This window comes from Benincasa hispida, chromosome 7 (genome assembly GCF_009727055.1).
Source record: "Benincasa hispida cultivar B227 chromosome 7, ASM972705v1, whole genome shotgun sequence".
NCBI classification, from domain to species: Eukaryota; Viridiplantae; Streptophyta; class Magnoliopsida; order Cucurbitales; family Cucurbitaceae; genus Benincasa; species Benincasa hispida.
In genome coordinates, this window is record NC_052355.1 from 40627827 (window position 1) to 40641601 (window position 13775).

General features: G+C 25.4%; 1 long non-coding RNA gene across 1 annotated transcript; it reads right to left on the reverse strand.

Moving 5' to 3' along the window:
* Nucleotides 1-11203: 11203 nt before the first annotated feature.
* LOC120081919 lies at nucleotides 11204-11894 on the reverse strand. Its single transcript, XR_005482990.1, has 2 exons — nucleotides 11495-11894; nucleotides 11204-11410 (listed from the first exon to the last, which is right to left on the reverse strand). It is a non-coding gene; the product is annotated as an uncharacterized LOC120081919 (long non-coding RNA).
* Between the last annotated feature and the right edge of the window lie 1881 nt (nucleotides 11895-13775).

A 13775-nucleotide genomic window follows, 5' to 3' on the forward strand; every position in this document is an offset into this window, starting at 1 on the left:
TAAAAAATGTTTTAGATTTTGTTAACTCTCAAACAAAATGATGAGATAACTTATATTTTTAGACGACTAGGCTGTCAAATAAGCTAGTCACACTAAAAATATAGGTTTGCGATTTTTCTATAAGAGAATTCAAAAGTCATTTTGCATTCAAGATTTTGGTCGTTCAATATTTTGGCTTGTTGGTTGTCGACATTTTATTTCACCATCATTTTACTCAACACGTGCTAGATGCAATTTCGTCAAGAGTTAACAAAATCTTAACAATAGGGACAAAATAAACATTAAAACGGTCGTTTTTAAAGTTTATGGAGACTCTTTTTGGACAATTTTACCCTTATAAATTTCTTAAATACCTAATTTAACCTCAACTCTTTCCCCCTCTATTATTTCTCACGGTTCAGTTATATTATTCCTTCTTATTGTTTTTTTCTTTCATGACAAAAGGCAACATGATTTTAGTTTTAGATTTTAGCCTCACTCCTCCTCTCATTGAAAACCCGGGTTAATTAGAATTTTAGGGTTAAATTTTATTTTAGTTAGGAAAAATGAGGTACTTTTCAATTTATTTAAGTAAATGGGGTTGATTTTTTGTCTTTATCCAAATGTGTCTCTTGAAGAGACGCATTTTAGAAAATTTTATTATTTTTTTGGGGGCTTGAATGCATATCTTCAAGAATGTATTAATTAAACAAAACAAAAAATAAATAAGAATAAGAGACCCATTCATTAAAAAATAAATAATAATAAAAAATGTGTCTCTTGAAACACATTCATAAATAATAATAAAACAAATTAATAATGAGTCTCTTCAAGAGACACATACAATTTGGGTAAAAAAAACATTTTTTATTTTTATTTTTTTTATTCTTTTAATAACTCTAAATCAACTCATTCTTTACTTATGTTTTTTTTTATAGTTAATGATATTCTATTTATTTAATTCTAAATCATTGTTACCTAAAATCAACTATCTCACTAATCTCATTTTTTATTTTAATAGTAATATTACTAATTTTTTAACCGTATAAACAATAATATTACTTTGAGATTAAGAAATTTTTATGTTTGATTTGATATACTCAATATTAATTTTAATAGTATTCAATTAGTTTAATTTCAAATTAATGTTTTTGTTTAAAATTGTTAGAAACCTGTGCAAAAATATAGATATTAATTTTCGATTTTTATAAATAATATTCAAGGTTCTTTAGGATGTGTTGTAGACTGCAAGTGCATTTTCGTGTTTCAATTTCATTAATAAATTTAATTATATGTACAATTTTTTTTATTCACGACTAGAAGAAGATACTCTATTACGCCTAGATTGATAATGTTAAGTCACATAGAGTCCACGATCACCACGACCTCTTACACTTGATGGTTGACTTTCCTCTATAAAGTGTATACCCTCACCACGATGTCGGTATGTCACGTACTGATCATGGACATCTGGATGGACATGTGAAATTTGTCCTTCTTTCATACGTAGTGTATTTAGGGTTGTTGGAAAAAATTCAAATGTTAAGGGAGAGGACATAACTACCATATCTAAATATCACCTCTACCCCCATCATCTCTATTTATGGATAATGCATCACATAATCCATCGATTAATGTGTTGAAGTCAACGACGACGCATGTTTATACGAAGAGATGGTTGCCTATCATATTCTATCCCATTTGGCCCATTAACAATGTTTCCATGCATATAACATAAAAATTCCACAATGTCCATTGTAGTTTGGCCAATGCAATATGATATTTATCTAATATATGTAAGTATATATTATGCCAATTATATTAATTTGTTATTACTATTTTTATAAAGGAATATTTTTTAAAAAAATAAAGGAATGTTTTTTTAAAAAAATAAAGGAATGTTTTTTTAAAAAAATAATATTCATCTTCAAACAAAATAATAATAAAAAGTAGGTACAAAATCATGATAAATATTGTTACTAAAGATATACATCATCATTTGACTCAATGATAAATATTCTTTTATATTAACATGAATCTTTGTTTTTTAATCATCATAAAATTTACAATATTAAAGTGGATAATCTTAAATAAATTGACTAGATAAACGGTAAACATAACAACAACAATAATACTACAAATAACATTAACATTAACATTCAAACATTTAATATTCAATCATCAATACATCATTCCAAATAATTGTAAATAACTATATACATAATCTTTGAATGACTTGATTGTAGAGTTTTTTCCCAGACATAATAGCCATTGTAAACAAAATAAAAAAAAAAATCAATGCAAAATTATGGATATTTTACATTTTTGTTTCAATTGAGAAATAAAACGTCCAATTAACCGACTATAAAACAAATTCTCCAATTAATCCACTATAAAATAAATTCTCTCATTGATCCATTATAAAATAAAACGTTAACATGTATGTATACATTTTTTTAAATTTTCCTAAGTCAATCACATGGAATTTCACTAATTTTTAATTTTTAGGTTTGTTTAATATCATCTAATCTCTTTTCAATAATATAGACTTTAGAAAACCGAAGATACAAAATTGACGTTAAAATCCTATTCCATATTTATTTTTGTTTTAATTCATTTATCATTAAACATTTAATAGCATAGGTTTGTGTAGAATTTAATGCTTGATTTATTACATGATTTTGAATAATAGTTAAGAGTTATAAACATTTACTCATCAGGTAAACAAATAAGGAATGTAATTTACTCTAATACCACTATTAACTTTATATTCTTATTTAAATACCATTTTAGATTTCATTTTCTTTCTTTAATTCTTTTTATAAAAAAAGGTATATCATTGATTTTAGTTTTTCTTTTTCTTTTCCCCACAAAATAAAGTAATATCACTATTTTTTTTCTATTAGAAACATATTCTTAATTTTATATTTAAAACTGCTAATAAGTTTTAAAATTTTGGTAAAATGAAAAAAGATGTTTGATTATGCTCTTAATTTCAAACCTTTTTCTTTTACATGTGATAAATATAGATAGGTATTTGATGTGAAGGATAAATTTTTAGATAACATTAAATTTTTTCTTTGAACGTGAATTAAAGATAAATTTTGATTTTTAAAAATTTGAGTTGGATTATTTTTACTAAAAGTATGGAGAAAATGTGATTTTTTTTCTTGTAAAAAAAAGTCTCATTTTACATGTGATGCTAAAAGATATGGAAAATGTGATTTTTATTATTTTTCTGTTACGTATGATGCTCAAAAAGAAAAAATAAATTATTAATGATTTCAAATGTAAAATTTTTCCCTTCAAAGCTAATCATTTCAATATGGACAAAAATAATGCCCTATTTATCTAAATAGTTTTAAAAGTGTCTTTTTGTTTAATTATCTTTGTAAAGTATCTTATTTTTCCAATTAACCCGTTAGTACATTTGATTTTGAATTTATTAGGTCATTCACTTCGTGATTTTTTTTAAAAAATCTAGAATCATTTAGAAGTCTAATGACCTATTTTTAATAGCTAACCCAAACATATATAACACAATGTTAATCACATATGATTCTCTCTTATGAAAGTCTATGAAATCAAACTAATATAAAAAAAATTATGAGAATCAATACAAAAGAAATTAACCCACTATAAAAAATATATAACTTATTAAAAGAAAAATATTGCACCTTACCCAAAAAAAACTTTGAATGATGGTTTGTAGAACTTTTCTTCGATAGAATATCCACGGTAAATAAAATAAACATTAAAAAAATTGGTAAAGATTATCAAAAACTTAATTTTTTGTTAAATAACAAAAGTATATCAACTTACCAAATAAAATACTAAACTGAAACAAATTAATAATATGGAGTTGAAGATTGCGATGATCGTTAAATTTGAAATGGGAAGAAAATATGGGGAGAATATATGAAGATGGAAGTTTGATTCTTGGGTGTTTGAAAATGAAGACAGAAGATGATCGATATTTGAAAATAAAGGAAGAAGGTGAAGCGATGAAGGGAAGAAGATAGGATTCGAGTGTTTGTTGTTTGTAAAGGAAGAAGATGAAGAAATGAAGTTTATTTAGGGGTTTTAAGTTGGAAATGAGGGGAAGAAAACAAAAAATAAATAAAGGTGTAACGGTCGATGAGGTCTGAATGTGTCTATTCAATAGACGCATCCAGAGTGAGTTGACAACTCACTTTTCTGACGCCACTGACAGACATATTCATACTTTCCTTTTCTTTTTTAATGAATTGAAAAGACCGAGCAAGTTGACAACTCACTTTTCTGACGCCATCTGTTCAACCGATGTATTCAGACCTTTTTTTAGTGAATTGAAAAAAATAATAAAATATTTCAGAATACGTCTCTTCAACTAAGGCATTTAAAAAATCAACCTCATTTACCTAATTAAAATAAAATTTAACCCTAAAAATCTAATCAATCATTGAAACCCCACTAAATCCACTATCCATAATCTCTCTCCTTTCTCATTAAAACAGCATTGTTTACAAACTTCACTCATCTCCCAATTCTCCTGTGTGGGTGTTAAAAAAGCACTTTTACTTTAATTTTATTAATTTTCTTTTCTTGGTTGAAAAAAGAAATGTGTTTAATTTTAGTTTTAATGTTCAAGCCCACAGTTTTTTCTTTAATTGAAACCTATCGACATTTCTGTAACTCCTCTAAACTCACACCATAGACCTCATTAAAACACACCATTTCTTTTTTTTTTTTTAATAAAAAAATATTCCATTTAAATTATAATAACTCCACTATATCTAAATTAAAACACACCTATTTAATACATTAATACATATTTTAAAAGGTTACTAAAACTCATAATCTTCAACTTTTCACTTTCCTCGCCGTAACACTATATATATGGATGGTTGCAAAGTTGTAAGCATCAACGTGTCTTTAGAAAATTATATCTTCTTCGAGAATTTAGAGCCTTTTCAAAAAGAATGAACGATAAAAGTTAAGATTATTCGAGAGAAACTCTGAAAACATATGATAAAATTAGAAGATAAGGTTAAGGTGGTTAGAACTGTTTAATTGATTTACATTTCCTTATTTCAACATTAGTATACATTGTATATTCTATTCGAATACCTTGAATCGATTACTTGCCACTTCAGATGACTGATCACAAGATGTAACTTTATATCCTTACAGGCATTTTTATAATATGTACTCTAATATTTCTCTCTAATAATAAATTTACTTTCTTCTTTTGTCCGTGGACGTAGCTAACTCACTGTTAATGAACCATGTAAATTATTGTGATTGTTTACGTTGTTTGTTTTCTTAATTCTCGATTTCATAATATATTCATATGTCAAAATTTCATTCAACCAGCTCACTTATTCAAAAATACATAATTTGTTCATTACATAAGTGTATATGTTGGATAAAAATTGTGTACATACAGAAAAAAGACTGGAAAAAAATGTTCAAATTTAAATTCCCAACACATATAGTACAAAAACTATAGAATTACACTATTGAACATGCAATATTTCACTCTTATTCAATCAGTCGTGCAAACAATATAATATGCATAACATTCAAAAGCATATATATATATATAATTCAGAAACTCAAATTAATATATATGTATTTAGAGAGAGAGAAATTACAGAACAATAAGAAGGAAAAAATTATCTATTGCTGTAATCAAATACTAAAATAATTTACATTTAATGCATGTGTAAACCAAAAAAAAATTCTTCAAAATTGACATTAGTGAAATATATAGTTGAAATGTTGTTTTTCCTTATAATTTATGTAAAATTTATACCAAATTATTCTATACCCCTGCAAACTCAATCATTAATTTAAAATAATTAAGATAAAGCAACATATTAATGATGGGCCTGTACATTCAAGGCCCATTTTTATAGGGTTCTCTTGCAGAGCCCACTTGAATTATTAAGGAAAAGGCCCACTATGAATCCCAATATAGAGCCTTTGTTAGGCCCTTATGTGTGGTTATCCCTTTTATTTATTATTTATTTATTTTGTTGGCTGCTTGAGCATCAGATTATTGAACCTCCTTTTAAGTTATTATAATCCGCAGACTCAAGAGATTTTTTTTTTTTTTTTTTTTTATCTTCAATTATTCCTTCCTTCCATTTTAGGAAGAGATACATATTTCAATATGCAATATTATTTTATATATCAATATTCATTTAAGACTTTGGTCAAAAAATAATATTGATATATATGGGATAAATTAAAAAAAGAAAATTTTTTATAAATAGAAAAATATCAAACTATTTACACATATAGCAAAAAAAAAAAATCTACTCATTTAAAAAATTTGATAAATTTTGTTATATGTGCAAATAGTTGAGTTCATTTTCTATATTTGAGAACATCTCTAAAAGAAAATATATTTGTATAGATAGTAAAATAAGAGGAAAAATCTAAAAATATCACATTTTTAAAATATTTGCAAATATGAAAATGTTGACTAGTCAAGTTTTTTTTTTTTTTTTTTTTTCCATTTTCAATTTTGCCCTCTCTTGTCTTGTTTTGTTGCACACACTCTTTTTTTTTAAAAAAAAATATTTCTTTTTTCTCCGATTTTTGCTTCTTTCTTCTTTTTTTTTTTATTTTCTTTCCTTTCTTCGGTTTTTGCTTCTTCACCTTCTTTTTTATTATTTTTATTTTCTTATTTTCTTTCCATTCTTTGGATTTTGCTTCTTCACTCTTTTTTCTATTTTTTTTATTTTCTTTCCTTTCTTCGGTTTTTGCTTCTTCACCTTCTTTTTTATTATTTTCTTTCCATTCTTTGGATTTTGCTTCTTCACTCTTTTTTCTATTTTTTATTTTCTTTTCTTTCTTCGATTTTTGCTTCCAAATTTTGCTTCTTTTTTTTTTATTTCCTTTCTCTGGCTTTTGCTTCTTTTTTTCTTTTTTTCTTTTATTTCCTTTCTCCAGTTTTTTTCTTCTTTTTTTTTTTAATTTTCTTTCATTTATCCGATTTTTTATTGTTCCGTTTTTTCAGAAGAATTATAAGACCGAATTTTGTATCCAAAACTTGAAATACTCAATTCATAAGTGACTTAACACCAACAAGCCAATCATCAAGTTTGATTATTATAACTAAACATTAAATATAAATAGCAAATGAAAATGGATTTGAAAGAAACTATTTTTTTAGTAAAAAAAATTGCACCATTTCTAGAAACATTTCTTAAAAGTTTGAAACAAGAAACAAGAATGGTTATTAAATAAGTTTATTTATCAAAAAATGAGAAATGCGAACGATATCAGACAGACCAATACTTTTTTTCCCCTTTTTATAGGACTTTAAGAGTATGATGTCTATTAGAAATAAACTTGAAAAAATGGCATAGATGGCCCAAAATGAAGAGCACAAATTGAAATATTTGTATATTTGTGTACCGTAATATTTGTTTACAAAATCAAATGAAGAAGAAGGGTTTAGCTTGGTTGTTCGCTGTCTTTTACGGAAGTGCCCTTGAGAGGTGTCGAAAAGAAAATGGATTGTATGAATGTTTGAAAAGGACAAGGAAAGGGATAATAAGGTGGTCAGTATGTTATCGGTGATAGAAGCTAACACTGATAGCACGTTATCGATGATAAAAACTACCACTGATAGCACATTATTGATGATAGAAGCTACCACTGATAGCATGTTTTCGTGATAAAGAGCTATCACTAATAGCATGATGTCAATGAGATCATTAATAACATGATATCAATAAGATCATTGATAGTATTTTATCGGTGATATTATCAGTAAAAGAAGTTATCACTAATAACCACGATATGAGTGATATTAGTGATATCGGTGATAGAAGTTAGGTGAAATCTATACATTGAGTTTCTTAGAAAGTTCATAACTAGTTGTAGAAGTCTATCATTGTTAGCTTTAAGTGTTAATATTTCAAGTTTGATTCTAATTGATGAAAGTCTATAAATGATAGCGACAGATAGCTAATATTAATGATAGTCACGATAGAAGATTATTAGTGATAGCTAATGTGTTAATATTTCAAAGTTGACAATAATTTATGAAAGTTTATCAGTGATAAACACTCATAGTTTTCCATCATTGGTATAGCTCAATCTTTCAAAGTTGTTGGTTTTCTTTCATTATTGATAACTACTTATAGAAGTCTATCATTGATAGCCACTGATAGCCTTAACTGTTAATATTTCAATGTTGATTCCAATTGATGAAAGTGTATCAATGATAGTCATTGATAATTGATAGCAAATTAAAAGCTAATATTTCAATATTTTATTAATATTTCTCAAATTGAAAGCTACTATTGATAGTAGCTATTAGTGATAGCAGCTATTAGGGGATAGCAACTATCAATGGCTATCATTGATAGCTGCTATTAGTGGTAGCTTTCAATTTGAGAAGATCGAAAAGAATCGATCAAAATGGTGATTAGGCATGGATTTTTTAGTCTTTTACCATTTTTTATTCTATATGTGCAATTATTTTATTCTTGTACTATATATTCTATTATTTTAGACTTGAATTCTATTTATGTAACTAACGTTGTATGAAAGAAGTGAAGACAACAATAATTTGATTGAAATTTAAATAGACATAGGCGTTAATGATTATTTTTCTAAAAGAAAAAATAATGATTTAATTGATTTGGAGAGACCTAATTCAAACTTAATTTATACAAAGGTCGTTTATATACCATCGTGATGATGAATTAATTGATCATGTTTTTCCTCCGTGCTTTTTTCTTTCATTGCATCTTAATTTATCGACCAAAAATTTTAAAACTAGTAAATTCATATATTATAATGATTAAAGGTGTATTTGGAATACGTTTTTAAATATTTAATTTTAAAATAAGTTATTTTAGAAGAAATTGGAGTATTTGGTAACCACTCAAAATAATTTTTCAAGTGTATTTTAAACTTTTTCTTTATCAAAAGTATTTAAATAAAAATGAATTTTTTTAAAACATTTTTTTCTTAAGTCAACCAAAATAAGCTTCAATTTATAATGTAAAAGGGGAAATACCGGGGGGGTATTTGGGCCGCAATAAAAACACAAAGTTGAGTTGAATTAGTAATTGTTGTTTGGTGAGTTAAATTATCTGGAGAGTTAAATTGTCTTTTTTTATATACAGAGTTAAGTTGGTAATTATTGTCTGTATTTAGGGTGCTAAGTTCAAAAAATCTGTATTTAGAGTGCAAAATTGAGTTAAGTGGAATTGGGTATGTAGTATAGTTTTTCTAAACAAAAGTGATTATGTCTTGGTTTTTTTTTTTTTATCATTAACTTTAATTTTTAGCTATACAAATATTTTCCTAATTTCTTTAGGTCCAAAAAAAATTCCAAAGAAAAATTTAAAAAAATCCAATTTTTTTCCTTCCTAAAATATTACATATTCTCTATAAAGTACTCATATACTAAACATAAAATCTTCCATTCAATTTTTGAATACTCAATTGCATGACATATTTTTCTTCATTTCTAAACACAAAATATATTCCAAATAAATTATAACTAAACACAAGTACTTAGCACACAAACATGAACACCAAATAATCTTAAAAATTTGATAACATCTTTTTCTCTTTTTGAAACGTGTGACATATTTAATTTTAATCACATAAATTGAACACTCAATTGTGAAACAATTATATTTTTTTACCAAAATACATATCATATTCCAATAAAATGAACATTTTTCCTTCTATCTGACAATCACCTTTTAATCTTAATTACTTATGAATTGATCTTTTTAGATATATTTAATCTTACTAACTTAACGTTATTATAAAAAAAAAAAAATTAATGTTCTACACATAAATATTCAAGCACTCGATAACTTAATAGTTTATGTTTATATAATATAGATCATTTATGTCAAAATTAAAGTGTGAATAGAATATTTAAATTTCATATCATAATGATGTTCAAAAGGTGATAGTATAGTAAGGTTACATTCTTTAGAACATCATAAAATAATTTAAGATGGCCAAACGTGTGCTCATTTCAAAAAACAAGTTCACAAATTATATAGTGTTAGATTGAGATATTAGGTGGTCAATCTATAGGATCCAAGCAAATAGGCGGATGCACCGTTTTCGTGCTTGTTCATAATAATGTTCAGAAGGTGATAATATAACAACTATTTTTAAAAGAATCTATTTACCAACTATTTTTTTTCTAAATTTATTTACTAACCATTTACCAACTAGTTTTTTTTATAATTTATTTACCAATTTTTTTAAAACAAATTTATTTACCAAACAATTTTTTGAAATTTATTTATCAAATATATATATATAATTTTTTTTTACCAATTATTTGTTTTGAAATTTGTTTTCCAACTATTTTTTAAAAAAATTTGTTTACCAAATATTTTTTAAATTTATTTATCAAATATTTTTAATTTATTTACCAAAGGATTTTTTTAAAAAGTTTGTTTATCAACTGTTTTTTTTTTTTTACCTACTAATTTATTTTTTTAACTTTTATCACCGATTTTTTTCTTTTTAAAATTAATTTACCAAATAATTTTTTAAAAAAATTTGTTTACCAAATATTTTTTAAATTTATTTATCAAATATTTTTAATTTATTTACCAAAGGATTTTTTTAAAAAGTTTGTTTATCAACTGTTTTTTTTTTTTTACCTACTAATTTATTTTTTTAACTTTTATCACCGATTTTTTTCTTTTTAAAATTAATTTACCAAATAATTTTTTAAAAAAATTTGTTTACCAAGTAGTTTATAAAATTTATTTAACAACCAAGGCTTTTTTTAAAGAAATTATTTACCAATTTTTTTTGAACAGATAGCACTAACTATTAAAAAATTTATTTACCAACTATGTTTTTTTAAATTTATATACCAACTATTTTTTTAAAAAAATAATCTACGAACTACTTTTTTAGAAAATTTATTTACGAAGCATTGAAATGAGGAACTGACTATATATAATCCTTTTTGGCCAATTTGTAGAATATAGATTAAATTTTTTCTAAAACTGGGTCTTTTCACGAAGGTTAAAATTTACCTTGTCCAAAATTTATTGCATTTGGACCATTAAATATAACAAAAAAAATTATTTTGCATTTCAAAGGAAGGTGTGAAAACTTTTGTACTTCAATGATTCTTGAAAATTAAAGTACAAGCTTTCTTTATGGATTCATCTTATATTTCTATTGGTATGATTTTGAATATTTCAATGTATAAAAAATAACATCGTAGAAAAATATTAATTGATTCCATTTATATGATGTAGTAAGAAAAAAATTGTAATTTCTTATTAAATATGTATTACACTCACCCCGAATAATATGATGTGTAAGAACTACCTACAAGCAAATAATAATGTCCCCAACAAATGTCTCAATACATGTGAAAATAAATATAACCTAAATTAAATGTAGAAATGTGTAATTAATTTGGGCCCTACAAGAAACAAAACAATGTATATTTAGATAAGAAAAAAATATAAATGCAAAAGAAATAAGTATTAAACATAATACAACTTACGTTTTGATTAGGTTCGGAGTGACTAGAGTTCAAAACACCAAGAATAGATGGAGGGTGTATAGAGATGTAATCTAACAAAAATAATAAACCATATTAACGAAATATCTACTTTATTATAAAAAAAAATGGAAAGGAAAATGTACCCCTTTTAGCACAATTGTTCAATTCGTGGTCACCCTTGTATGAATGTAAAAACATTGAAGTAAAAAAGGAAAACAAACATATTACAAAACGCAAAGCATCCAAATGATTAAAATCAAAAGTGAGGAAAAATAAATAGAAGGGAAGATGGGAAGAATGACTCACTAGCAATCCAAATTAGAGGAGGCAGTGGAGATTTCTCAAGATAATGCGGAGAGGAAGACACGTATAAATAGAAGAGATGATGGGGGATGGTTGGTTGGGGAGTTGGTGCACCTAACCTCAATATTTTTTAATAGTGAATTCAATAAACATAATGAGAGAGAGTAAAATCAATATTAACTAAAGCAGGTAAGGGTTAAGTTGGCATTAAATGGGTGATTGGGCAATTTATAAAATATTATTCAATTAATATTATATTAACTAATATATAATATATCACACGAAATTACAAAAAAAAAAAAAAAAAAAAAAGCAATAGAGGCTTCATGGATATGTATTTCCTCTTTCATTTGAAGAAATCCAACTCCAGCAAACAAAATCAAAAACATGAAAGCAGAAAAATCAAAACAAAACAAATTTCAATTCCAATAAACAAATTCAACATCAACTTCAATATATTGTGAAGAAAACAAAAAAGAGGATCAATTAACTCAAGATAGTCTAAATCAAAACAAAAATAGATCAACAATGAATTGAAACAAAAAAAACAAGATGATTTAGATTTATATATTTTTAATAATACAGATCAATGCACAAAATAGAAACAAAAGCAGAGGATGAACTAACTGAAGAGAAAATGGGAAAATGAAGTTTAAATCGGATTCAGATATTTTAATATGAATTTTGGAACACAAGAGACATATTGAAAAGATAAACTAATCACCATTGGCCTCTAAAAAAAAAAAAAAAAAAAAAAAAAAAAAAAAAAAAAAAAAAAAAAAAAAAAAAAAAAAAAAAAAAAAAAAAACCTGTTGTAGGGACGACTAAACTTCCCCACCAAGCTCCAATAACATAGTCAGTAGCCTTTACCAGCAATTTAATTGCACACTAAATTTAAGGAAGAGCAAAAAAACGACAAGGGAAGAATTTGTTATTGAAGCGTTGAGAGGAGTGAAGGAACCGAATTCCTTGCGGAAGTGTGTGCACACCGTACAATTCAAAATTAAATTTGATAAACACTGAAATGCAGAGAACTCAACAAACTAAAAAATATCACAAGATAAATATTTAATAAACTTAAGCACACAATCTATAGAGAGTTTAGATAAGAGAAGACTAACCTTTGATGAAAAACTCTTTTTCACGAAAATCCTCTCCAAGAAAACGAACTAAACAGTTTTCGATTAACAATGAGATTTTTCCTTAGATCCAGACACCACCACTTAATAATCTTGTTATTCTTCAGAACAAGGAAAGGATGTGTGGGCTTTTTCTTTGTTACTTTTGGCCGAGGAAATTTTACAGGGGATAGGTGTTGATACTGAGAGAGAGTTTTTTAGAATTTCTCACAAAAATTTTCCCACTCTGTGTTTTCCAAAGAACTTAAAAGGAAGAGTGGGGCAGAGGGAGTCCCTCTGACGTTCTGCCAAATAACTCCCCTATCATGGAGAGTTATAGTTATATTATTAAAATATTAATAATATAGTATTTATATTATATGGTTAGTTAACTTATTAACAAACCATATAATATGCATTATAAAATGCAAATCTCTCTTATAATCTATTGTTTTAGTATGAATCATATACACATTAAAATTTAATCTATAGTATTTATATAAATCATATTTGAATCTCATTCAAATATTTATCTCTCGCATATTTTATTGTTTTAATTATAAATTATATTTATAATTAACTATATATTACAATGTATTAATATACATTATACTTTATATTAATCATATTAATATAATTAATAACTAAATTCTCTTAAATAACTTAAACAATTCAAATTGTTCAAAAAACAATTGTTCCTTATTTTTATCCATAGTGAGCTAACAAGGGGACCTTATGGACCTACATATTACAAACTCCAATGATACAAGATTAATCCATTAAACTCTTTAATTAGACTAATTTGTTGGGGTTGATGCCCTAAATCTCGTAGGGTCTAGTAGTTTGTAAACACTTGTATG